Here is a 27,022-nt window from a genome sequence, read left to right as displayed (position 1 = left end):
TAGTGTATACATGGTTTTTGTTTGGCAAAAAAAGATACATCAAGGTTGGAGAAGTGAAAGAAAATACACACCAGTAGAGGGTTGATATGGCAGATCTTTTGGCAGTTGTAGTAGCAGACAGCTTGTAGTAAAAGTGGTTTAATACATGATGATTTACGGGTTGGCAAGAAACAAAATGCAGAAAACAAACTGTCAATTCTTGTTTTCTAGAACAGGTATGTCCTCTTCCTCATCCAGACTTCTGTTCAGGTTTGGAGATGGCAGTTGGTAGGAGACGGTTATGAGTTGGTGGTTCTGAGAGGGAACCAGCCAGACAACCCAGTTCCAGAGAGACGCAGCGTACTTCCCAAATAGCACCCTATCCCCTTATATAGTGCACTACTTTTGACAAGGGTCCATAGGGCTCCAGTCAAAAGCTATGCACTATATAGCGGACAGGGTGCCATTTCAGACGCAGTCGTAGAGACCTCTTCACCTCCTCCAGTTAGATCCTCTGGATCTCAAACAGTCTGACGTCGGTGTCGTACCAGATTGGAGGATCCACGTTGCTACGGTAACAACAAAAGCCCAGGGGAAAGGAGAGAGAGGAATCATGTCATTGTTAATAAAGATCAGATTCAATTTGAGAGAATCACTCACAATCACCTGTGAGTCATGGAATAAGTGACTCGGCAAGTAGATGTGACAAACACACTGACTGACCACCAGCTGGTATACTTTATTCCTAGACCTGGGAGCTGGTAAAGATAGCTGGATCAAATAGTTAACCAGATGACCAAAATTGCTTGAAATAACTTCATAATTTTGAAAAATATAATGATAATGTATAACTGACTTGACAACAACCAATATACAAATGTTGATTTCTTTATCAACCAGAAAATCAAGTTGTGGCTATTAATCAGAGTTAGCTGGCCAATTTAATAATCCTGCTTTCGGGAATACCCTGCACTGCTCTTTTGTAATTACTCCAAAGTAGATCTTAACTTAATCTATAGTGTCTTGTCTTATTCATTCTGTACATGGATTGGGACTTTTACTACAAGTATTTACTGTCATCACCATCAAATGTTTTAATCTTTCCCTTTTCATTTGGCCCATGTTGCTTACCGTAGGTAAATGACACCCCACATGTATGTGCGGAACCACATGGCAGTGCCCGCGTTAGCCTGGTACTTCCTGATGAGGATGGGGTGTGGCACAGGCAGCAGGCCCACCAGGGTGCCATGCTGCAGGAACTTCAGGATCTCTGACTCATCTGTCAGGCCCCTGGAGGAGATAGACATATACTTTAGTTTTACAGGGACAGTGCACATTAATCAACAATACTGTAAAAGTGCCAGTTTTAGCCAGATGGCAGATTTTTAACTGTAGTCCCTGGGCAGGTTAGATTAAATGTATTGGTATATCTCATCCATGCTAATCCAGTTCTGGGGAATGATATTGATCACTCTGTGTTCTGGTCACTTATGGGTTCCACAATCAAAATCGCATGATCCTACAGATGCTCTGTCATACTCTCTTGAATTGAAAAGTAACCACCTCCCCCATTTTACATTGTTGGAAAGATTAGGATCCTTCTCCCTTACTTGTCTATGCAGATCTTCTCCACCTGAGGAACCAGGACTTGTAGCAGCCTCATGATCGTCTGGAGAGGAAGCTTACTCTTCCAGGAGAGGACCTGACAGAGAACAGTACAGAGAAAGGAGAGCAGGTCACCATCTATCGGGAGGGAGAGAAGGAAAGATCTTACCAATGATGTACATAACACAACACCCCAGCTGTGAATGTACTGTATGTTTAGGGTTGGATGGAAAGGGGAGGGCTCTTACCCAGTCTGGAGTAGGGTTCCAGTATGTAGCTGATGCTGACACTCTGGACAAACAACCCCTGGCTGGGTCTGACTCTGGTTGAAAGGCCTCCTGACAGGAATAAGAATAACCATTGTGGTAGTCACTAGGCTCAACAGCATTTTCTTTACAAAATCATGTCACTGAGAAGTTGCATTCTGTATATATTTTGTCCTGATACATGTTCGTAATTCACTAAATCATTCCCCCATGGATTGCTTTCCAGTGAGCTTGGTTCATGAGTCTCCCCAATCAGAGCTCTTACCTCGTTGTCTCTCTCTGAGTTGGACTCTGTGTCGCTGGCTCCTGATATACCACTGGTGTTGGTGTCAGCGGACTGTGGAGAGTGTTTGTGCTGGTCACCAGCCGGTTGAGGCTGCAGAGTGTGTGTATGCTGGTCAGCGGTCATCTGTGGAGAGTGTGTGTTGTGCTGGAGACAGACCATGGTGCCATCCTCAGAGACCTGAGCCTTCTCTGTCAGCTTGTCAATAGCTACAGTGACAGCAGACTCTTAGAGAATTGTTCAATGGTTTCTAACAATGAAACAAAACTGATGTCAAATGAGGGATTTCCATGATATTTGGTGAAAATTACTAAACCAAATCAACTGCTGTTTTGTTTTTTTATAAAAAGGGCTGAGAGAATTCCAATATCTGTGATGAACTGAGTTGTAGAGTGATAGGTTATAAGTTAGTGAAGCTTAGTGGACAACCGGCAAAGCCAAGTTAATAGAAAACATTAACATACCATACGGAAATGTGCTTTGCAAAATACATGCATGAATGGAGAGCTCCAAAGAGGAGAGGGGGTACCTGGTATGGCCACGAGGCTGGCTTTGAGGGTCCCTGGCTCGGCTGGGATGGCGGGTCGGGACCCATCCATGGAGATGGTCTCCTGGGAGTTGGTACGGGAGATACGAGCCAATGTCGTCTTCTTCATCTCTAGGGCCTTGTTATGTGGATGGAGAAGAAAATGATCAATTAAAGCTTCAATGATTCAACTGCAACTGTGTCAAGTGAGTGCTGGCCCCTTTTTCATTTTAAGATCCACTGTTCGCTGTAACATGGACAAAGTTGTATGGTATAGACTTTTACATTAGAGAGCACATTCTCTCTCTCTTTACCTTGTGGATAGTGACCGGGTCAGAGGTCAGATTGGCCAGCTGATGGAAGATGTTGCGCTTGCGGATGAGGGTGTACACCAGGTTACAGTTACCTGGAAGGGGGAGGAACAAACAGTGGGCAGGTTTATAATGTTAAAAAAAAGTGCTCTTAAATAGTATCAGTCTGGCAGTTTATGTTCTGGTCATTTAACGTCAACCATGTTGAAACAATCCCAATGTCCACCAAGAGATGGTGTAGTTCACATACTGCCCAGTCAGTGCTTGCTGACTGGGAGTGAGCCAACCTAGCCTCTTGACCCCAGGTTTGCTCTACTACTTTGTGACGACTGACAACGTGAGACTATAGAGCCTGGGTCCCAGATCACTTTGTCACTCATTCCCATGTTTGGCAAGACAGCACAATCAGATATGGGATCCGAGCTAACTACAGCCAGGCCTTACCATCAAACTGATACTGTATGATGTTGTTGAAGACCTCGAGCAGGAAGAAGACCAGATGATGGTTCTGGGAGGCAGAGAACAGGAACCAGTTGGTGGAGAAGGCTTCCAGGAGGTGGAGCAGCTTGTTGGCTGCTACCATGGACAGACTCTTCAGGTAGGGAGACACTGTGGAGTATTGGTGTCAAGAAACTGTAATACCCAGATGCTGCCAACAGGTGGTGACAATTTCACTGACAGTCAGACACTCACCCACATATTTAAATAGAATAGGAGCGCTCACCATTCACTATGATGGTAAGCAGGCAGTCAAAGAGAGGCTTCAGGTGCTGGTGTCCACCTGTGATGACTTTGTGGAAAATCTAGACAATCACAAATGAACTAACATAAGGCAACTGTGCACAGTTACCTTAATAGTGTACTATGTATAGTCTCCACACACTTGAATCAGTGGTAGTTTCAGTTTATGTGCCAGGCTTTTCGGTCAACAAAGACCTTCATCAGAGCATGATAAAATATATAATTCCCTCACCCCACACCCATCCAGGGAAGCACTGAGACATCTCCCATCCAGACAGTACCAGTAGCACTACTCACCACTATGAGCAGATCAGCATGTGTTCCAGTGAACACAGGGATGTCCATGGGGACTCGTACCGAGTAGGTTTTATTCAGACGCACACCAAAGTTTCTCTCTCCACTCAGCAGCAGCAGGATAAACACACCAATGTGTATCAGGCCCACACAAGCTGCACACACACACACACACAGTACATGTCACACAAACACACACATTATAAACTAAGACAGAGTGCATGTACACCTAGTACCCAACAATCCCAAAACATTCAGAGACTGCATTCGGAACATGCACACAAATCAAATTGTATTGGTCACATACACATATTTAGCAGATGTTATTCCGGGTGTAGCGAAATGCTTGTAACTGCAAAGTTGCTTAGGAGCAAGAAGCAGAGCTGCCATATCTCTCAGCGCCACCTACTCAGAGAGTTCTGTGTGACTCACACTGGTCAGCTCGTGCATCATTCAGGTAGAACAGGATAGGCACCAGGACATCCAGAACATCACTGCTCTTTAACACGAAGAACAGAAACTTCTGAAACAAAAAATAAAAATATATATATATTTTTTAATTTGGATCCTTTTTAGCCCACAAAGGGGCTAAGAGATTGAGCTTCAATATTATATGAATAGTCGGTGTGCAAACAGTTAGGAACAACAGTACTGTACTTAAAAATGTCACAGACAGAAACCCAGAGGTTAGACACAAACACTTTAGACAAGACTTGTCAAAGTTAAAACTAAATTATTATCAGAATCTTTAAAACCTTGCCCCCTAGAGAATCTGCAAACTTAAGTGATGAAACATGAAACATTTATTTAGAGAAACACTTTAAAAAGGCACCTCATCTCCTCAGTGCATACCCGATGAGAGACCAGAGGAGGATGTAAACATGTAATCAACGTGCGACGCAATGAGGCATGTACCAGGTAGCACAAACCGACAGATGGCACAGTGTTGAGGGAAGAACGGTAGAGAAACGGGATGCAGAAAGTGTTGAGAGGTGAATGGATGTGAGAGGCAGTGTGCAGCACAGAGCTCCAGAGAACGTGGCACCTAACAAACACAGATGTGCCACTTTACCCTACTCTCTAGACACCCCTCAGTGTTCTTAATGAACCGAAATGAGAGAGGCAAAATTATTATTATTCAATGAGCTGTAAATATACGACTAAGGACCACTAATGTTGGGAACAGCTGTGAAGGGTGAGGCTAGATGGGGGAACAGCTGTGAAGAGTGAGGCTAGATGGGGGAACAGCTGTGTAGAGTGAGGCTAGATGGGGGAACAGCTGTGTAGAGTGAGGCTAGATGGGGGAACGGCTGTGTAGAGTGAGGCTAGATGGGGGAACGGCTGTGTAGAGTGAGGCTAGATGGGGGAACGACTGTGAAGAGTGAGGCTAGATGGGGGAACGACTGTGTAGAGTGAGGCTAGATGGAGGAACAGCTGTGTAGAGTGAGGCTAGATGGGGGAACAGCTGTGTAGAGTGAGGCTAGATGGGGGAACAGCTGTGTAGAGTGAGGCTAGATGGGGAAACAGCTGTGAAGAGTGAGGCTAGATGGGGGAACGACTGAAGAGTGAGGCTAGATGGGGGAACGACTGAAGAGTGAGGCTAGAAGGGGAAACAGCTGTGAGGCTAGAAGGGGAAACAGCTGTGAGGCTAGAAGGGGAAACAGCTGTGAGGCTAGAAGGGGAAACAGCTGTGAGGCTAGAAGGGGAAACAGCTGTGAGGCTAGAAGAGGGAAACAGCTGTGAGGCTAGAAGGGGAAACAGCTGTGTAGAGTGAGGCTAGAAGGGGAAACAGCTGTGTAGAGTGAGGCTAGAAGGGGAAACAGCTGTGTAGAGTGAGGCTAGAAGGGGAAACAGCTGTGAGACTAGAAGAGGGAACAGCTGTGAAGAGTGAGGCTAGAAGGGGAAACAGCTGTGTAGAGTGAGGCTAGAAGGGGAAACAGCTGTGAGGCTAGAAGGAGAAACAGCTGTGAGGCTAGAAGAGGGAACAGCTGTGAGGCTAGAAGAGGGAACAGCTGTGAGGCTAGAAGGGGAAACAGCTGTGTAGAGTGAGGCTAGAAGGGGAAACAGCTGTGTAGAGTGAGGCTAGAAGGGGAAACAGCTGTGTAGAGTGAGGCTAGAAGAGGGAACAGCTGTGAGACTAGAAGGTGAAACAGCTGTGTAGAGTGAGGCTAGAAGGGGACACAGCTGTGTAGAGTGAGGCTAGAAGGGGAAACAGCTGTGTAAAGTGAGGCTAGAAGGGGAAACAGCTGTGAGGTTAGAAGAGGGAACAGCTGTGAAGAGTGAGGCTAGAACAGAAACTAAGAACCATATGACCTAGGATGGTCTTAGTGCAGAAGAACTCTGTGTGCTCCGAAACCTTGTTGAAGTCCCAAACAGATCTGGGACCAGGCTAGAAGTGATGGGGTGAGACTACAAGTCCATCTAGGATAGTATTAAGGCTACTACAGCACTGTTGTATCCTTCAATATAGGAATGAGGGGATGCCGGTGCTAGGGCTCCAGTCCGAACCTTGTTGAAGTCACAGAGCTTCCAGAAGAGCACCAGGAGTTCCTGGTGGAACTGGATCTTCTTGGTAGAGTTGGGCAGGTAGGTTTGGATCAGAGGGTTGGTCATCAGTCTGGCCAGGCCCTTCAGGATGAAGCTGAAGTCCTGGGGAAAGACAGGAAGGACAAACAACAATCTATCAATTTACGGTGACTTGAAGGGTTAAAAAAAGGACCTCTGATTGACCCATTGAGTCATATGGCTCTGGATTGACCGTTTGAACAGTGTACATTAGTCTCCTACCTCCTCCCTATGGATCCTGGACAGGTAGTTTACAAACAGGTTGTCTGGTCCCACAAGCTGAGAACACAAGGTAGAGAAAAGTTATCAGATGATACAACAACTAACAATTCCACGTGGCCAGAGGCGAGCTGGAGCTACCACCATGTTGCTTATTCCTATCCAGTTCTCCACAAGTAGCTGAGATGTAAAGCAGAGGTGTCAAACTCATTCCATAGAGGGCCTAGTCGCTACTGGTTTTAGTTTTTTCCTTTCAATTAAGACCTAGAAAAATAGGTGAGGGGAGTTCCTTACTAATTAGTGACCTTAATTCATCAATTGTGTACAAGGGAGGAGTGAACCCACAGACACTCAGCCCTCCATGGAATGAGTTTGATGTCTGTTGGGGAAGGTATTCAGGGTCTCTTACCTCCTTGTCTTCCATCGCAGAGGCGGAGAGGGAGTCTAAGTGGACCAGGATGTGTTGGGCTGTGGCTGCAGCTGCCCCGGCTTCGTGCTCCAGAGTCACTATGAGGATCTGGACAGCATGCTCCACCAGCACCTCTCGGTAGTCAGAGAACATCAGGTAGTTGTAGGGGATACCGTACCCCACTGGGTCATAGGCACACACCACGTTTAGGAGAGATGTGAAGAGAGGCAGGGCATGTCTGGGAGGGGGAGGAAGAAGTTAGGATGAGTGTAACACACACGCTTCAAACCAAATCAGTCATAAAGTGTGTGTGTGTTACCTGTTATCTGTAGAGCTGAAGAAGGTAACCCAGCGGTTGAGGATGTTGTTCTCAGCAGAGGGGGGCAGGTACATGGCGTCAGAGAAACAGGTAAGAAGCAGCTTCAGCAGCTCCGTCCTGACCAGGACAGTGGAGAGAAAGATGGAAACATCTTGTAAATCCCAAATCAACCCCTTGCCCCTACCCTCTAGGCCAGAGGTAGGCACCTAGATTCAACCAAGGGGCAGAATTTTTTTTATCCCAGCAAACGGTCAGGTTTCAGAAAATAATTATAATAATTTGTACATTGCAAATTTACCACAAGTAAGCCCAAAAAGAGATTGAAATGATAGTTCAAATACATACTGTACCTTGATTACATTGAGACATGATCATGTGAATTTCTATTTGTGGGAATACTTGGGAACAGAATTTCAGAATCCATTTTTTTATTTATTATTATTCCTGGTCATTTTACATTATTTTTGACCACCAACTGAAACCCAACTGCTCTAGTCACTTGTGTAGATCTGAGAGGGTTGGATATGTGTAAGCAATGTAGTGGGAGTTCCATCTTGCCCCCCGATAAGCCAAGTCGAATTGTCACCGTACTAATTATATCTATCCAATCCTCTCATATCTACACAAGTAGATCTAGGAATTCAGAGATGCCCTCTCTCCATCCTCCCTGGTGCTGTGATCTCACCTGTTGAGGTCGTGGATGTAGTCGAGAGGGGGTGACTGAGCGAACCCCACCCCTGCCTCCCAGATGTACTCACAACTGTCTATCGACTGCATGTCCTCCTCTGTGTCCTTGGAAACAAGAGAACACTGATGTGACCTTCAAACCTAATCAAGCGGGGGGGGGGGTTTCGTTGTTTTTTTTCATGAAATCCTACAAAATTCGAATAAATGTTGTTACACTAATGTAGAACAATGATTGTTTGGTTTACTATAAAACATGGTTCACTGCACAATGTGTAATGTAAATAATTAATGAATGTCAAATGGGATATTGGTTATTGCCACCCTACAGTGCAGAGATCAAAGGACATGGTGGACCGTGCTTTATTCATATCAACAGAGGGACGGGGGTGCTGCGACAGATAAATCATGAACTGAATCAGGGCTTGTCGGTATTGAACGGGTGACTGGCAAGAAGGAGTATGGCACTACAGTAGCAGTCAACTGAGGCAAATAGCCTGATTGACAGGGGGATACATAGTCATGTGCACAAGGCAGAGTGTGTGTGGGGGGGGGGGGGGGGGGGTTTACTCGGTCGGTGCATTAGCATTAGAATACACAAGGAGCAATTTCAAAATTTGGTTGTGCATCAGCAGTTTCTCTCTTGTTATGTCAGTCACTGACTGTCACTCAATTAGCCAATGTCAGTTTGAAAACTGGTAAGTCACTCTAGCGGCCAGTTATCTAAACTTTTTTAAATCTTTTACCTTTATTTAACTAGGCAAGTCAGTTAAGAACAAATTCTTATTTTCAATGACGGCCTAGGAACAGTGGGTTAACTGCCTTGTTCAGGGGCAGAACAACAGATTTTTACCTTGTCAGCTCGGGGATTCGATCTTGCAACCTTTCGGTTACTGGTCCAACGCTCTAACCACTAGGCTACCTGTCGATTACTTGTAGTAATCTTGGTCAAATAATCGACCGGGGGCCACAACTGATTTTTTTAATCCACTCTCATTCAGATATCATAATAAAAACTGCAAATATTTCTCTCCACCCAATGGCAAAATGTGTAGAATTTCAGCAAACTTGCTATAAAACTGGACATTTTCTCAATGCCCCACAACAAAATGTGTAGAATTGCAGCAAACTTGCTTTAAAACTGCAATATTTTCTCAATGCCCCACAACAAAATGTAGAATTGCAGGAAATAAACTCTAAAACTTCTCTCCACTGCCAGGAGGGGGGCCGCTGAAATGCATTGCTCGCAAGGTGGGGGGTTTGGGGCCCAACAAAATGTTGCTTATGGCCCCCCCAAAAGGATAGGGCTGGCTCTGATTGCATGTGTGGGTACAGATGTGGGTACGCAGACCTGCCGCTCATGATGAGTTCCAATTTTTGATGGCTCCCACCCCCATCAAAGTTGCCCATCCCTGCTTTATATAGATGACTATTCCTGACCAGGGCCTATAGGGCTTTGGTCAAAAGTTGTGCACTATATAGGGAATGGGGTGTCATTTGGGACACAGCCTTTGTTCACACTTCTGTCCACCTTGTGATTTTACAAGTGGCCTGAGCTGAGCACTCATCTGACTTTGCCCACCTATTGTCCAACACCTCTGCAGAGAGAGATTTTAACTGCCTAGAAGGAGTGTCAGCAGCAGCCCCATTTTTAATCTTCATAGATTACTATATTAAGTTCAGTTGTGTAGGAACTCTGTCATGATATTCACTCTAATCAATAGTTGACTCCAACCTTGGTAGTGATAGACGTTGCGTGTGTGTGTCTGTGCATGTTCCTCAAGCAAGCAAATTAGCCTTTCCAAATAGTTAGCAGTCATTCAGCCTTAACTGCCTGGATCCTTGAATCGATAGGGATACACAGAATACACACAGCCCCTGGCTATTCTCCATCTCCACTCTGCTCCACACAACTCTGCTGTCCATTTTTTTCTAACACCATCAAGTGCTCCACTGAGTGTGACATTTCCGTGTGCATGCACGTGTGTATGTTGAGTAGCTGTGAGTGAGTGGTCAACTGGAGGATAGGGAGGGTGGAGGGTGACCATTTTATTTTCACGGCCCTGTCAAACACCATTGGGCCCTGTGGGGCCGGCAACAACAGCATAGAGGTGTTTGCACAGTGGATAAGGAGTGTCCACCACCCTCCTCCTCCTCCTCAGCCCAGTTGACAAACATGGCCCAGGGTCACACCTCACACTGAGGACTTGAGTCACTGATTAACCCTGGAGCCTAGTCTGCACAGGGGAGCTAACGGAGATAACAGGTGCATTACACACAGCATGGAAGCACAACAGGGGTCTAATGGGACATTCTGTTCACTTAGGGACCAATCTTAATTTGAGTTTAATGCGAACGTCTGCATAATCTCGTTTGTGTGAGCAGATCTTCAGTTACAATTTTCCCCCGCAAAATTAAATACAAACTTTAAATTAAACAGTTGGACAGACCCTATAGCCTTCTTAGACTCAACAACTCTGAAGCAATTATCAGCAGACAAAAAAATAAATCACTAAAAACAGATCACCCAAGAAGAAATATTCATGCAGAGAAAAGCACAAGGAATGGATGGCATTCCCATAGAATTCTAGTCAACATTTTGGGACAAAGTAGCGCCTCTAATTACACAAATGACAGCACACGTCACACAATTCAGTACTTCCTAGTTCCATGTATCAAATCGTTATTTCAGTTATATTAAAACCAGGAAAATCTGGAGTCTCTTACTGATTATAGACCCAAGTTTAAGTTTATTGAATTGTGTCAATATAATAATAACAAAGCTTATAAGCAAAAGAATGGCAAAAATCTTACCAGATGTGATACATATCAAACAGTATTTATTCAAATTTGACAATGACAAACAAATACAATCAAATGTTTCAGTTTAATACAATACTCAAAAAACAAGCTATAGGTTTATCAATAATGGGTGTTGATATGGAAAAGACTCATAAAAAAGCTATAATATACACAAATAATACTGTACATTATCTGTGACAGAGCCTGGGCTCGAACCCAGAATCTCTAGTTGCACAGCGATGCAGTGCCTTAGACCATTGCGCCACTCGGGAGGCCCCCTCTCATAGCATTTCTGTACGAGGTTACTCACCGGGCTGGCTCTCTTGTGGCTCTGGACGGTGAAGTCTGGACAGAAGAGCAGGTCAGATACAGCCAGGAGGAGAGACTCAGCCAGGGGCCTCGCTCCATCATCATTACCTTCATCCTGCTAGGAGACAGACATCATCATCATCATGCTCATCCTAGGACACAATCCTCCTCCTCGCCTTCATCCTGCTAGGAGACAGACAATCATCCTGCTAGGACGAAATAATAATAATCATCATCCTGCTGGGAGACAGACAGACATGTAACCTAGGATACAATCCTCCTCCTTATCATCACCTTCATCTTGCTAGGAAACAGACAAAGAGTTCGGCCACAGGAAAGAACACGTATTTTAGATACTAATAGTGTATGTGTCACGTTCCTGACCTGTTTTCCTTTTTCTTGTATTTATTTAGTTGGTCAGGGCGTGAGTTGGGTGGGTTTGTCTATGTTTGATTTTCTATGTTGGGATGTTTGTGTTCGGCCGGGTATGACTCTCAATCAGAGACAGCTGTCAATCGTTGTCCCTGATTGAGAATCATACTTAGGCAGCCTGGGTTTCACGTGTGTTTTGTGGGTGTTTGTGTTTGTTGCACCACACGGTACTGTATCGGTTTATGCACTTCGTTTATTTGTTTTGTAATCCAGTATTCAGTTTCGTTTTAATAAATCATTATGAACACTAACCACTCTGCGTATTGGTCCGATCCGTCTCGCCTCGTCCGAGGAGGAGGAAGAATATGACGATAGCCGTTACAGTATGTATACAGTACCAGTCAAAAGTTGACACACCTACTCATTCCAGGGTTTTTTCTTAATTTTTTACTATTTTCTACATTGTAGAATAATAGTGAAGACATCAAAACTATGAAATAACACATGGAATCATGTAGTAACAAAAAAGTGTTAAACAAATCAAAATATATTTCATTTGAGATTCTTCAAAGTAGCCACCCTTTGCTTTGATGACAGCTTTGCACACTCTTGGCATTCTCTCAACAAGCTTCATGAGGTAGTCACCTGGAATGCATTTCAATTAACACGTGCCTTGTTAAAAGTTAATTTGTGGAAATTCTTTCCTTCTTAATGCGTTTGAGCCAATCAGTTGTGTTGTGACAAGGTAGGGGTGGTATACAGAAGATAGCCCTATTTGGTAAAAGACCAAGTCCATATTATGGCAAGAACAGCTGAAATAAGCAAAGAGAAATGACATTCCATCATTACTTTAAGACATGAAGGTCAGACAATTCGAAACATTTCAAGAACTTTGAAAGTTTCTTCAAGTGCAGTCACAAAAACCATCAAGCGCTATGATGAAACTGGCTCTCATGAGAACCGCCACAGGGAAGGATGACCCAAACTTACCTCTGCTGCAGAAGATACGTTCATTAGAGTTACCAGCCTCAATATGTATCCCAAATAAATGCTTCACAGAGTTCAAGTAAGACACATCTCAACATCAACTGTTCAGAGGAGACTGCGTAAATCAGGCCTTCATGGTCGAACTGCTGCAAAGAAACCACGACTAAAGGTCACCAATAATAAGAAGAGACTTGCTTGGGGCAAGAAACATGAGAAATGGACATTAGACCGGTGAAAATCTGTCCTTTGGTCAGATGATTCCAAATTTGAGATTTTGCAACCGTCATGGCTTTGTGAGACGCAGAGTAGGTGAATGGATGATCTCAGCATGTGTAGTTCCCACTGTGAAACATAGAGGAGAAGCTGTGATGGTGTGGGGGTGCTTTGCTGGTGACACTGTCAGTGATTTATTTAGAATTCAAGGCACACTTAACCAGCATGGCTACTACAGCATTCTGCAGCGATACCCCATCCCATCTGGTTTGCGCTTAGTGGGACTATCATTTGTTTTTCAACAGGACAATGACTCAACACACCTCCAGGCTGTGTAAGGGCTATTTGACCAAGAAGGAGAGTGATGGAGTGCTGCATCAGATGACATGGCCTCCACAATCACCTGACCTCAACCCAATTGAGATGGTTTGAGATGAGTTGAACCGCAGAGTGAAGGAAAAGCAATCAACAAGTGCTCAGCATATGTGGGAACTCCTTCAAGACTGTTGGAAAAGCATTCCAGGTGAAGCTGGCTGAGAGACTGCCAAGAGTGTGCAAAGCTGTCATCAAGGCAAAGAGGGTTACTTTGAAAAATCTCAAATATAAAAATATATTTTGATTTGTTTAACACTTTTGGTTACTACATGATTCCATGTGTTGTTTCTAAGTTTTACTTTCTTTACTATTATTTTACAATGTAGAAAATAGTAAAAACAAAGAAAAACGTTTGAATGCGTAGGTGTCCAAACTTTTGACTGGTACTGTATCTTACATTGTAGTATAAAATGGGTTAAGTAGAACTGCATTAAGGATTATCAATAATCAATAACGAGCGTGACAAAAACATATCAAACTCAATTGTGTTGAGACCATAGTACCCTTTCCAAATACTTAGCAGGTCTTCAGGCCACTTTCGCCTTAACCTCCTGACTGTGTGTGACTGTCTGGGTCCTTGAAGCTATCGGGAAAAACATAGTACCCCAACCAGTTCAGTCTGTAGTAGAGAATGCCTCCTCACCGATTGCTACAACCGTTCCGCATTCACACCGACTCCCATAATAGTTTGGCATTCACCCATCCAGCCTCTCACTTTAATTAAAGGCTATCCAATACCTCCCCAATTCAACCACTGGCCAGGAGGGAGGGATGGGGGAGGGAGACACAATAGGAACAGTGTTCAGGCAGGCTGAGATGCTCTACAGGCCAGGTTACAGGAGACCCAGCTGGTCCAACAATTAGCAGACATGGAGGGAGAAGGAAAGCCCCACCTCAGAGTTCTCTCTGCCTGGGACAGTGACCTGACTCAACACCAGGTCTGTGTTCATAAGGCATAAAACCCTGGAAGAAGATGGACTGTAACGGGGAGGTACTACTAGGGCTATAGTGGTCACAAAATTTCATCAGCTGGTGATAGTCAAGCAAATAACCGTCAGTCTCACGGTAATGGACAAACACATTTAGCATCTCCTGGCTTCCACACAAAGTCTACAAGCCACTGATGCAGATCTATGGAACATCTACATTTAAAAAAAAGTAATAAATCCATGTAATATAGCCTACACCTTCACAATAAATCCATTATTTATTTTAAACAGGTCTAAAGGAGCATGATATGAAGATCTGGCTATGCCAAATGGCTGTGGGCTGCACTAGTTCATTTAGCAGACAAGATTTGCTTAGAAATCTGTGGCATTATTTTATAGTATGAAGAATACAATTGAACAAAGCTGAATAAAATATAAATTATATTTTCTCCAAACAATGCGGCGCAACATGCGGCTATTATGTGTTGAGCGGTTAACAAAGAAATAGGTATTCCTATATGCTTAATTTAGAGTTATTAATGGAACTTTAGTTGTTCTACAAACATTGGGTTATATGTTTTGATTTTTAATACATTGTAAGGCTGTATGATGCGACTAATGATGATTTTTAAAAAGTTTCTTCTGTTCAAATATTTTTTATTGAACACACACAAGAATGTTGTATAGGTATAAAAGACAGGTATACAATTCTTATCTAAACATAAAAGAGCAGACAAACAACAAGACCCAGAGTTCTGGGTACAAAACAAATATTACAAAACAAGACATACAGAACAAGCACAGGTAGAACGAAAGAGGGTAGATGTCACCCCCCCCCCCCCACTTATTCCCCCCCTTTATCCCTCCCCCTTATTCCCCTCCCGACTGCTCGGGTGGCGGGGCCAGCACATGCTGCCCAAAGGTAGATTAAAATATTACAATTGAGAGTGCGATAAAAAGTACAAATTTACAGCGCCGAATGGTCCAAGTAAGAGAGGAAAGGCTGCCAGATTTGATCAAATGTTGATAATTTATTGTTCAGAATATATCGAATTCTTTCTAAGTGTACAGTGTTTGCCAATTCGCTGAGCCATAATTTGGTAGAGGGCGCTTCCCTCCTTTTCCAAATCAACAAGATTCGTTTTTTTTTGCCAAAATGAGACTGTAAGAGATGAGTTGTTTTTGGGGGTTGGTTAATCCGTTTAGGGAATCAGACACTCCCAGGATTATCAGAAGCGGGTCTGGGTCAATTGAAGTCTCCAGAACTTCAGAGAGGATCCTAAAAATCCCACACCAATAACCATACAAGCTAGAGCATAGGGCAAAGCAGTGGAGTAGTGTACCCTGCGCAGCCTGACATTTATCACACATAGGGGATGTATCAAGAAATATCCTATGCAGTTTGGTTTTGCAATAGTGTAATCTGTGTAATACCTTGAATTGTATGAGACAATGTCTGGAGTTAATGGAGCAGGTGTGGATATACTCCAAGCTATCTTCCCAGTCTGCCACCGAATCGAAATGTCAGTCCCTAGTTCTTCCTCCCATTTTGCCTTAATGGCATCTGTAGAAGGTGTGCTAACAGATTGAAAAGCATCATATAGACGAGATATCAGTGTGTCTGAGATGGGGGATGTTTTTATGCATCCGTCAAACATGGAAGGCTTAGCTTTAAAAAGTTTATTGAAAAGGCATGAGCTCTGCTTTGTTTTTTGCACAGGCTGTACACACTACATCAGCTACTCATTTACAATTTGACAAGCACTAGATAATGCCTAGAATTTCAAGGAGGCATCCCCTTTGTTTGGCCGTAATGCACCCTAAAATAAATCCATGCCTTTTGTGGCCTGTGGCCTTTGTGCCCTTCTCCCTGAGTGTTGAGCGTGCCGAATCACCTCTCACTCACATGGCTCTCCATCATGTGATTGAGTCTCTCACAGGCTACAAGTGAAGAGAGCCACATCGGGGACGCAACCGTGCGTCCTTATCCAATTCTGAGGTGCACATTGAAGATATTGGAAGATCTGTCCACATTTACTTGTCGTCAGCCAACAAGATGAGTAGGCTTAACGAACAGCAAAAACATATCTACTATCCTCCATAGTACGAAAGTCGACCTATTCTATTCTCTGCAATAAATAAATATTCCAAACATAGTCTGGGACAGTTGTGGGATGCAAAAGATCCCAAATTAATACAACCACTAGCATCAAAAAAACTTTTTACGCAATGTGGCTGACGCAACAGATCATTGAACATTGAAAGTCAATATAAAAAATAAAAAAAGAGTTCTTAACAGGCTGTTAGTCGAAACGTTGATAAACTATTAGGCCATTTCTTCACATTATAAGCGTAGTAGGCTATAAGCGCAAATGTTCCATTAGCGGAAAACACCATTATCAAAAGTGACCGCAAATGCAATTATACATGTAATATTTTTATTAAAAAAGGTGCATTTTTATGGTGAAAATTATCTTCCCCAAACTTGAAACTCATTGCTGATTATGTATGCAGGTTAGGCTCTACACCCCTTGCAAAGCCGATAAATTATTTGGCCACTTTAGTTGTGATACAAACCTTTTTAAAACATATAGCAGTCCCTCCAGGATTCCGCGATCGCATAATTCAATGCAAAATCAACCAATCAGCGCATATTATGCAAGACCTCATAATTCTTACCAATTCCCGCACTTTTAGAGCATAAAAGGGTCCAATCAAAGCGGGTTCGTAATTTTGACCAATTACTGCACTGTTACCGTGGAAAATGGCCCAATCAAACCACACGTAAACAACGTTTTTTCCCCCTGGCCTGTCAGCGTATTCATATGCGTAGATGATGGGTGATTGTTGATGGCTGACAGGCAGTACAATGAACAGAAATCAATCTAATTTGCCAACAAAAATAACACCTAACGACCGTGCAAAACAATTTCCAAATGTTTTTGGAAACTAGAGAAAGTCGACAATCAACAGTCACTTCGAATCAGCAAAGCATATGAGAATGTCAGAACAGTTCCCACAGCAGAGGTAGATCACATTGACTGAAGTGGTAGCAGGGAAGACTGTGGCAAGCCCTGAAATAATCAAGGTGAGTGGCGTTTTACTCAACTTTTACTCGCTAACCTTGGCATTATTAGGGTGGTCGACACTCTGCTCTCCCCAGTCTGTCTATGGAGAGCGCTGCTCATAGCACGGAGTGCAATTTGTCAGCATTGCCGTTTTAAACTCTAAAACTTAATACGGATCACAAAAGCACAATCTTTCTGGATTTAATTTTTTTTTGAATAATAATCAACCACAACTCTATTTTTACGTGTTCTGTTCTATCTCCCTTACGACCCTTTTCAGAAAAAAAATCAATATAAGAATTTTGAAGACAACTTATTAGAAAGAAATATCGATCCTCAAATTGAAAGTGATGATCAGCTTTTAATCTATTTGTTTTTTTGAGAGTGAGAGAGAGAGAGAGTAGGAATGGGAGGTGCATCTCGTGTTGATAGCAAGCCCCAAGCCTGATGGAGAGGTGTGTGTGTAAGTGAATGTGAGTCAATTATGACAGAGCTGTTTGTTCAGGAAAATAAACCGAATTGAGCACTTTAGATGTTTCTAATTGTTTTTGTATTTCGTATTCTGCTTAAAATCGTCCTAAAACTGAGGACATATGACTTTTATTGCTTTATATGAAATTAACGTGTAAAAAAAAAACGTATCGCAGAATTTCTGTAAAGCTGCCACAGAAATCAAGCACTTTTGGCTGCAGAAATCACAAAAAAAAGAGAAATCCTGGAGGGACAGATATAGGCCTATGGGCTAGGCTACATGGGGTGTGCGACTATGATTCGAAAAAGTCGCAAAAAAGGCATTATTTCTTATGCTGGGCATCATTCACAAGTGATAATATATAATTCATACTTGATAGGCTAATATTGTCACCCATCAGACTATTCTTGATTTAATCTTGTCTTTACATATACTAAATAATACACTGCTCAAAAAAATAAAGGGAACACTTAAACAACACAATGTAACTCCAAGTCAATCACACTTCTGTGAAATCAAACTGTCCACTTAGGAAGCAACACTGATTGACAATAAATTGCACATGCTGTTGTGCAAATGGAATAGACAAAAGGTGGAAATTATAGGCAATTAGCAAGACACCCCCAATAAAGGAGTGGTTCTGCAGGTGCTGACAGACACAGCAAACCTTCTTGCCACAGCTCGCAGGTCATTTTGCAGGGCTCTGGCAGTGCTCCTCCTTGCACAAAGGCGGAGGTAGCGGTCCTGCTGCTGGGTTGTTGCCCTCCTACGGCCTCCTCCACGTCTCCTGATGTACTGGCCTGTCTCCTGGTAGCGCCTCCATGCTCTGGACACTACGCTGACAGACACAGCAAACCTTCTTGCCACAGCTCGCATTGATGTGCCATCCTGGATGAGCTGCACTACCTGAGCCACTTGTGTGGGTTGTAGACTCCGTCTCATGCTACCACTAGAGTAAAAGCACCGCCAGCATTAAAAAGTGACCAAAACATCAGCCAGGAAGCATAGGAACTGAGAAGTGGTCTGTGGTCACCACCTGCAGAACCACTCCTTTATTGGGGGTGTCTTGCTAATTGCCTATAATTTCCACCTGTTGTCTATTCCATTTGCACAACAGCATGTGACATTTATTGTCAATCAGTGTTGCTTCCTAAGTGGACAGTTTGATTTCACAGAAGTGTGATTGACTTGGAGTTACATTGTGTTGTGTAAGTGTTCCCTTTATTTTTTTGAGCAGTGTATATGTGTGACATTTGTTTTGATTTAGAACGGACCATTATCATACACCTGTATCGAAACAGGGGCAGCGGGAAAAAATACATGTAATCTATGCACTTAAATAGCGAATGGAGAATGCTTTTCCCCATGGTTTATTTTCATGCCAGCCAGGTAGGCTATAATCCTTTTGTAAATATAACCAATGTGCTTAATATTAGGAAAGTTGAGAAATAAATATAGTAGGCCTAGCCTATAGAAAGCTGATGGGATCCTCTTCTTTTTAATAGAGGCCATCACTCTGTTTTCTCACGCAATTGCATAGCCTGTAGAAATGTTGTGCAACATGAGCTCATGGGCTCTCGTGAAGTGTTTGATTAGATTTTCGATACATTTGCATTGACGGCAGAGTGATTATAGGGACAATAGAGTGCTGAGTACCAGCAAGTTAGCAAGCAGCATCAGAGCTTGGAGAAGTCTAATTACCATGACTAAACGGTCATGTGGAATTTGACAGCCTTCATGACCGCCGGTGTGACGGTAATATGGTCATCGCAACAGCCCTAGGTACTACCTGATCTTGTCTAATAAGAAACGCACATTTTCATTTTGCGTTACACAAAGTTGTTAAGCATTTTTCTACGATGTGTCCAAATGAACACAACCCAGCTTGGGCTCATCCTACAATGCTGGCTGGTCAGAGCTTTGAAAACTTGAATACATGCAGTTCCCACCAGACAGCACTGCAGTAGTGGGGGACAGTCAGTATGAGAGTGGGGCGCTCACTCACAAATTCAAGAAGAAAATATGTTCCATAGAAAACTGAAAAGGGAGCTGAAAAATTAAACCAGAGTCTTGGGAAGAATTTTCTTCCTCTGTCTGTCTGTCTATTCTCCGAGCCCACAGTGCATGTTTCGTGCTAAATCACCAGCATCCATTTCACCATAAGACAAACCTATTCTATCCAATGATTTGTAACAAGTAGGGGAGAGTGGGGTAAGTTTAGTCAAAGGGTTAGTTGAGCCTTCCCTTGTTTCTAGGAAACCATACACATGGCTCTCGACCTTTCCCTCTCCCAAGTCCGTAGGGGAGTTGCAGTGATGGGACAAGACTGTAACTACCAATTGGATATCACGAAATGGGGAGAAAAAGGGGTAAAAATAAGTCTGTTTATGCATAACATGTCATGCATAAGAACTCAAGATTTGTATTGTTACAGAGCAGACATCATCATGCCTCTTGTATTCCAACATAAAACAAGCAGGGGTGTAGCACCCCTTGAAGTTCTTGTGATCTTTCAGTTACTCCACATCAAGAACACCATTTGGCGAAAGGCTCGGCACACGCATACCCAGGCTGACTGGCTGGCGTTCAGGCAAATTAGAAATAAGTGCACTCAGGCTATCTAGAAGACCAAAGTTACAGTAGGTACTTTAAGGAGTTCTCTTACTGTGGGTCGAACCCCAAGAAGTTCTGGAAAACAATGACAGACCTGGAGAATAAACCCTCCTCCTCACAGCTGCCCATGTCCCTTAATGCTGATGATGTGGTTGTTACTGACAAGGAGCGTATGGCTGAGCCACTTCATTAATTTGACTCAGCCATGCCTCCTTGCCCATCCAACACTTCCTCATATCCCAGCCCTTCTAATACAACTAGCCCCGATGCTCCTTCCTCTTTCTCCCCTGCCCCGCCACACAGCTTCTCCCTGCAAGTGGTCACTGAGTCTGAGGTGCTAAAGACAAGTGGAGAGCGACAAGTGGAGAGCGAGACTGGCATCGTTGGCAGCATGCGATAGAGAATGCATCCCTCTTAATTTCCAAATAATAAGGGAACACAGAAGTGAGTCTCACCTAATTAAAATGACCCTGACCACTGATAAACTGATACGCAAATTGCATATATAATGAAATCACAACTTCAAAGGGTTACATGTCCAATGGGCTAGGATAGCAACGAACACAGCATTTTCTATATTGGATGGTGCGTAGTACAGTAGTAGTACAGTATGAGTACAGTTGGATGATGTACAGTTGGATGATGAGTAGTACAGTATTCTCACCCGAGCTCCAGGCACGGTAGACCAGAAGAACCCTCTCCAGTCTGCGTCCTCAAAGATGTATGGTAGGATACGTGTGAGCAGACGGGTGCAGTTCAGGACTATCTGTCTCTCCTTCTCTGAGGGACAACCAGATTCAGCCGCCTGGACTAGCTTCTCCACCGCCTGGAATGAACACATGAACATGTACAGTTAGTCAAATACAACACACCCTCTCACACACTGCTTCATTTCTTGCTTATGCAAGCGTTTCCATTTGAGGGCTTATACAGTAGACCCGTGAGGCTCAACACAGGCATACAATTCCATTTACAATAGTTAATCTGCTGCAACAAACACTAGCATTCCTTTAACACCATCTGTATCCAAGGTACCCAATAGAATCTGCTTAAATACAGAAAAGGATGAAAACACACCATTTAAAAACAACTAGAGACATATTGGAAGCAAACCCAGGTGGAACACCTGCCCGATACTGCAGTACAGCAGCACTTAACACACTCAGAATACACCTGTTACTATACACCTGACAATGCAAGTATCGTGGCAAGGAAACAAAACACGAGGCGGATTGAACTTATTTAGGAAAACAGCCCTAATGTTGGGAACAAAAATCATTATGTTGTCATCCAGAGTCCCATTTATTTATCTTCCAAGCTATAGCACACAATATTTTACATACAGCAGGTTTTTAAAGGACCAAAGAGTGGTCTGCTTCGTGTTCTGATTTTTGCCATGGAAATGTTTTTGCGATACTGATATCATCCCAGCCCTACCTGTTACTGTACACCGTCTTGCATTCCTATTACACCAACTGTATCCAAGGTAGAAAAAATAAAGGTTAAACACACATACACACACAGAGGATGTACTGTATCCTAGTACCCTACATTACCTTGTAGCAGAGGGTTGCTAGATTGGAGGGAGATTCCTCCCTGACAGCTCGTATCTCCGCTGCCGGCACCAGAGCAAACACATCCTGGACAGTCGTGGCAGTATCCGCCCAAAACTGGTCCCAGAAGGCATCGTCTGTAGTCTCCACAGGCTGGGGGAGATGAGGCAACAAACAGGGATCAGATATATTCCCCATCCCAAAACCCTGTCTGATGAAGGCTCTGTAGCCAAAACATTCGTCAAATAAATCCACAGCAAGAAAAATAAATGAGAGTGCAACTTTTTCTTTAATCTGTTCTGTAGACATTTCCATTGAAAATAAAGGAGAGCCGCACACACTAGCTCAGATGCAAAAAACTTAATTACCAACGTTTCGACAGCCAAGCTGTCTTCATCAGGGTGTAATCAGAAACACTGCGGGATGATTCGTTTTTATAGTGTCAAAAGACACACAGGTGTCTGTAATCATGGCCAAGTGTGGCCTAATATCATTGGTTAATTCTCAAATATTAAAATGGCATACAAACAGCATACAAAAAACAAATGGATAGCTTACGATCATAGATTCATTTTAGACTACACAAGCTTACAAACAATTACAATGGCAAAGTCACAATAATCACAAGAGTGGCTTCAGATCAAAGTCTATGTTGAGAACGAAGGGAGCAAGGGTCTTTAAATTAAAGATCCAGGCAGCCTCTCGTTTTAACAATAAATTATCAAGGTTACCCCCTCTCCTAGGGAGGGTGACATGTTTGATGCTAATATATCGCAGAGACGAAATTGAGTGGTTTGCTTCAAAAAGTGGGTAAGTCGAGTTTTTGCACCTAATGTTGCTACGATGCTCTGAGATACGTACTTTTAATTCTGTAGACATTTCCCACCATGTGAGCATGGTAAAAATAGCCTCCTCAGTCTGCACACTGCAGTCTATGCTCCCATGTGGTGGTAATGGTGACAGCGTTGCGACCACAAATTCAGGTCTTTATATAGGTCCTTTATATTCCCCATGATGGCCAGTAGCTAGCAATGCACTATGTGGCAGTCTGACGCTCTGACCAGAACAGTGAGTCAGAGGAAACGATCTCCATTCTGCACACCATCGCAGATAGAACCAGACGTCATGCCACTCTCAGACACACAGAGCCAGGCCCCATCTAAACCCAGTCCCAGATGTCACTCCACACTCAGAGCCAGGCCCCATCTAAACCCAGTCGCAGATGTCACTCCACTCTACATCATGTGAGTGTGCTCTCATTGAGGAGCACAGACGGTTGTGATGCTGACGTTTCCCTTCTCTACTAACTTGTACATTATTAATTCAGAAACCTGCTTGGCTGTAGCCTTCAGGAGCAGAGCAGATAAATATAGACATAATAAACTTAGTCATGGACTAAAAATCACTTTTGATGGAGATTCTTCATTGAGCATTGCTTTTTAGTCCGGGACTAAGATCTGTGCCCAGGAAACCATCAAATGTTTTATTTTACCTTTATTTAACTAGGCAAGTCAGTTAAGAACAAATTCTTATTTACAATGACAGCCTAGGAACAGTGGGTTAACTGCCTTGTTCAGGGGCAGAACAACAGATTTTTACCTTGTCAGCTCGGGGATTTGATCTTGCAACCTTTCGGTTACTAGTCCAACGCTCTAACCACTAGACTACCTGCCGCCCCAATGAAGAACACATATGATGAAATTAACTTTTGTTTTGTTGTACAGACAATATATTCAGCTACTTGTTTTGCCTTGATGACAGGGTAAATGTCACCCAAACAGTGCACTTTAGACTAATGCTTATTTAACTAACTTGAATGTCTTTCACCCCACCTTAAATCAGCCACATTGTCTGAGTGTTATGATTCATTCAACAACCATGTCATCAGAAATGTAGCTGGAAATGGTTTCGAGGCTACCTTTATTCAATTTTTTTAAATCAAGGAAGAGTAAAGCAGGAAAATGATCGATTCAAATACAGCCCCGAATGTACAGTATTCATATTCGCATCTCATCATAGCTCTGTGAATAGGATACACCTTAGAATGACTGTCTGCACCTGATATGAGGCTCTTGGTCGTGTTTATTATAACTACAGAAGTATGACTACAATGTTACATTTGATTACAACATAGATACATTGTTGCCGATATTATGAGTCCACTATTTAATTACACAAATTCGCAGTATTTATAACAGTACCCTACAATTAATCTAATTGTCAGTTTATAGCCAATAACAAAATATAAATATCCTAGTCCTACATTTTAATTAAAAGTTTACATTTAACCAGTAAACTCTGCTTTTGGACTGATGGTAACCATTACTGTATTTCTCTACCACCTAATCATCCATGTCACTCATCCATGTGTGTCAAATACAACTTGTTGGCAGACTACCATCTGGCCCACTTGAATTGCTATTTTTATCTTGAAAAACAGAACTGTTTATAAATATTTAAATGCTGCATTGGCCTATACAAAAGAGCGTTATTATGTTAACAAACCTGTGTTTTGGTTGTTAGTCGTATCACAGCTTTCCTGAAGTTGAGTTTGGAGTCAGCGTTACCCATGTTGTACTAGGCAGCCACCTGTTCGCTTCGTCTGAAGCGCCTGTATACTGATCCGTCCGTCTGTCGCTCGTGCGTCGTCTTCCTCGTGGATAGTCTCCCTCATCCGTCACATCCTCCTCCAGTTGCCCTGAGCCTTCGCGACGCACAGTCTGGAGAAATTGAACTAAGCAGAATCCAGGCATGGCGACTTCCGGGATAAAAATGTACATATTTGTTTTAGTTCACATCTTTAATGTGAATTGACTGACGTAATTCCTTGACAATTTACCTAAACACCTGATGAATCAGCTCAACTACAGCCAGCAACCTGTAACAGCATGTAGGCCTACAAATTATAAATAATAAATAATTAATTACATGTGGTTTACCTTTCCTCTATAACAACACTGCACAATGTAGACTAATTATTAGAATACATTTTGATAGACTGATACTTTAAATACAACCTTATATTTAATACGATGCAGTCAGTAGCTTATGTGGTTGCTGGTTAGCTGGGTTTTATGCTGGTTAGCTGGGTTTTATTCCTTCTCATAATGGCTTTGCTTATTAGTAGTACAACAGTGACTCTCAGTGGCATCCACGGGTACAATTGTAACATGCATGAGGTGCCCATTTATTCAGAGAGCTATCAACCCTGGCCTATGGCTGCGGGAAATTATTTTGTGGTGAGGGTGCTGTCGATGGGTGGAGGGTTTGATTTTCCCTATCAAAGAAGATCAGGTACATCAAGCTCAATCAAGCTCTTTGCTACCGAAAATGCAACAAAAACAAATCAAGTATATCTTCATCACATGTACTCAGAGCTTATCACTTTCTTGTTTTTCATTTGTTACTGTTTCTTGTGCCTTCTGCCATCACTGTGACACCTCTGTCCCCTCACAGTCTATAGGAACCCATATTCTGCCTATGCGCATATGATTATGGTGGCAAATACTGTGAGCTAGGTAAGGAACTATCTCAATCCAGGGGCGCAACTTTCACCGGGGACGGGACAGAGGGACGGAGGGGGGACAATTTTTGTCCCCCCCAGTTTTATCATTGATATGTGATACAAAACCTGTCCACTGTGTGCTTTAGGACCATGCGGATGCCTCCGAGCGGTCGGGTAGGCTGTTTGGAGTGTTTATCTGACTGGATTTAGGACTGCGTGGACACCACAGAGTGAACTGACCGGCTGTGTGAAAGCAAAGCTTCTGGAAGACTGGCTGGACCAGCACAGGAGAGCTGAGCATAGTTCAGTCAGTGTGTACATGTTGCGCTCTTTCACCGAGTTGTAAAAGGAAGCAGAACAGAAATTGGCTACTCTTTAGTTGACTGATGTAGCTGGCAAGGTAACTGCTGTTGAACTTAACAGAAAAAAATGAAACTACTGTTTATTTACAGTGCTGAGCTAGTATTGTAACTGACATGTAACATTAGCTAATGTTTCATACCCTCTCAACTGAGGTGAATGAATAAGCTACACTAGTGAGTAGCTACCACAGCCAGGTCAGCTCTAGCCTCTAGTTACCTGTCAGATAGTAATAATAGCCACCTCATATCACTATCTGACAGCAGTTGTCTGTATAGAAATGTTTGTAGCCTTTGTTATGTCCCGTTTCAGAAGTAGATTCTCACTTGGCCATTACATTGTATTACTGGGCTATATCAGGCAAAATGCTAGATGTAGTTTGAAGAGAGCAGAGTTGGAGAGACTTGCACTTTCTCTTGAGCTATTTTCATTGTCTACCTTTTAGGAGTGGGAACATTTTCAGACTGAGAAATATGGGTCATCAATATTTAGGCCGATTGGAGAACTTTGGGGGGATCTTGGAGGGTTCGGGTTCACGTATTTTGGCCTGGTGGGAGATCTGTCAACGTGCCCTTGAGCAGGGCATTGACCCTGGATGCTTCTGTGTGTCGCTCTGAACGGGAGTCTGTTGGATGACTGGTATGGTGTAGCTGTTGAGCGACTTCACTGTATTGTATGTTTCGGATATTCAATAAAAATATAAATAAATTCTAGGCAATGTAGTAAACTATAGCCTAATCATAGGCCTATTTAGGAATTACTTTTCCTTGGAAAGATAACTGCCCGTGCTTCTCCGCCCATGTATAAATAGGCTATAGCCTACTCTATTTCATTGAGACCACACATGCACCTGATCTCGCAGGTATGGCTACTGAAATGGAACTGGAAGGAGCAAAAATTATGACAGCCACACATAAGTCTGAATATAGCCTACCTTTTAGTATGACAATTTGCAGGCATAGACAAATAAATGGGTAATTCATACTTAATGAAAATGAAAAGGCACAACGCTCGCTCACTGTAGTAGCCTAACCTATGTTTGCATTGGGCCTTTTCCTTTATTGCACTTCGACTTGCGTTGGTTGAGCGCCCTCCACTACTTTTCATTATCAATATTTATTTACAGACACTGTAGTTAACTAGTCTAATCATATTTAAGTTAATTTAATATTCAAGTTAACTGCCACGTGATTCTCCGCCCATGTAGGCAGCCTACTCTATTTCAATGAGACCACACATAGGCACACTTGAACTCTCACGCCC

At 43.0% G+C, this 27,022-nt stretch overlaps 1 pseudogene; it reads right to left on the bottom strand.

Moving 5' to 3' along the window:
* Nucleotides 1-484: 484 nt before the first annotated feature.
* On the bottom strand, nt 485-24,465 carry LOC120045964 (annotated as a pseudogene).
* Between the last annotated feature and the right edge of the window lie 2,557 nt (nt 24,466-27,022).

The sequence above is a fragment of the Salvelinus namaycush genome, chromosome 4 (genome assembly GCF_016432855.1).
Source record: "Salvelinus namaycush isolate Seneca chromosome 4, SaNama_1.0, whole genome shotgun sequence".
NCBI classification, from domain to species: domain Eukaryota; kingdom Metazoa; phylum Chordata; class Actinopteri; order Salmoniformes; family Salmonidae; genus Salvelinus; species Salvelinus namaycush.
The sequence above is the reverse complement of the archived record's forward strand: the minus strand, read 5'-3'. Positions and strand labels throughout refer to the sequence as shown.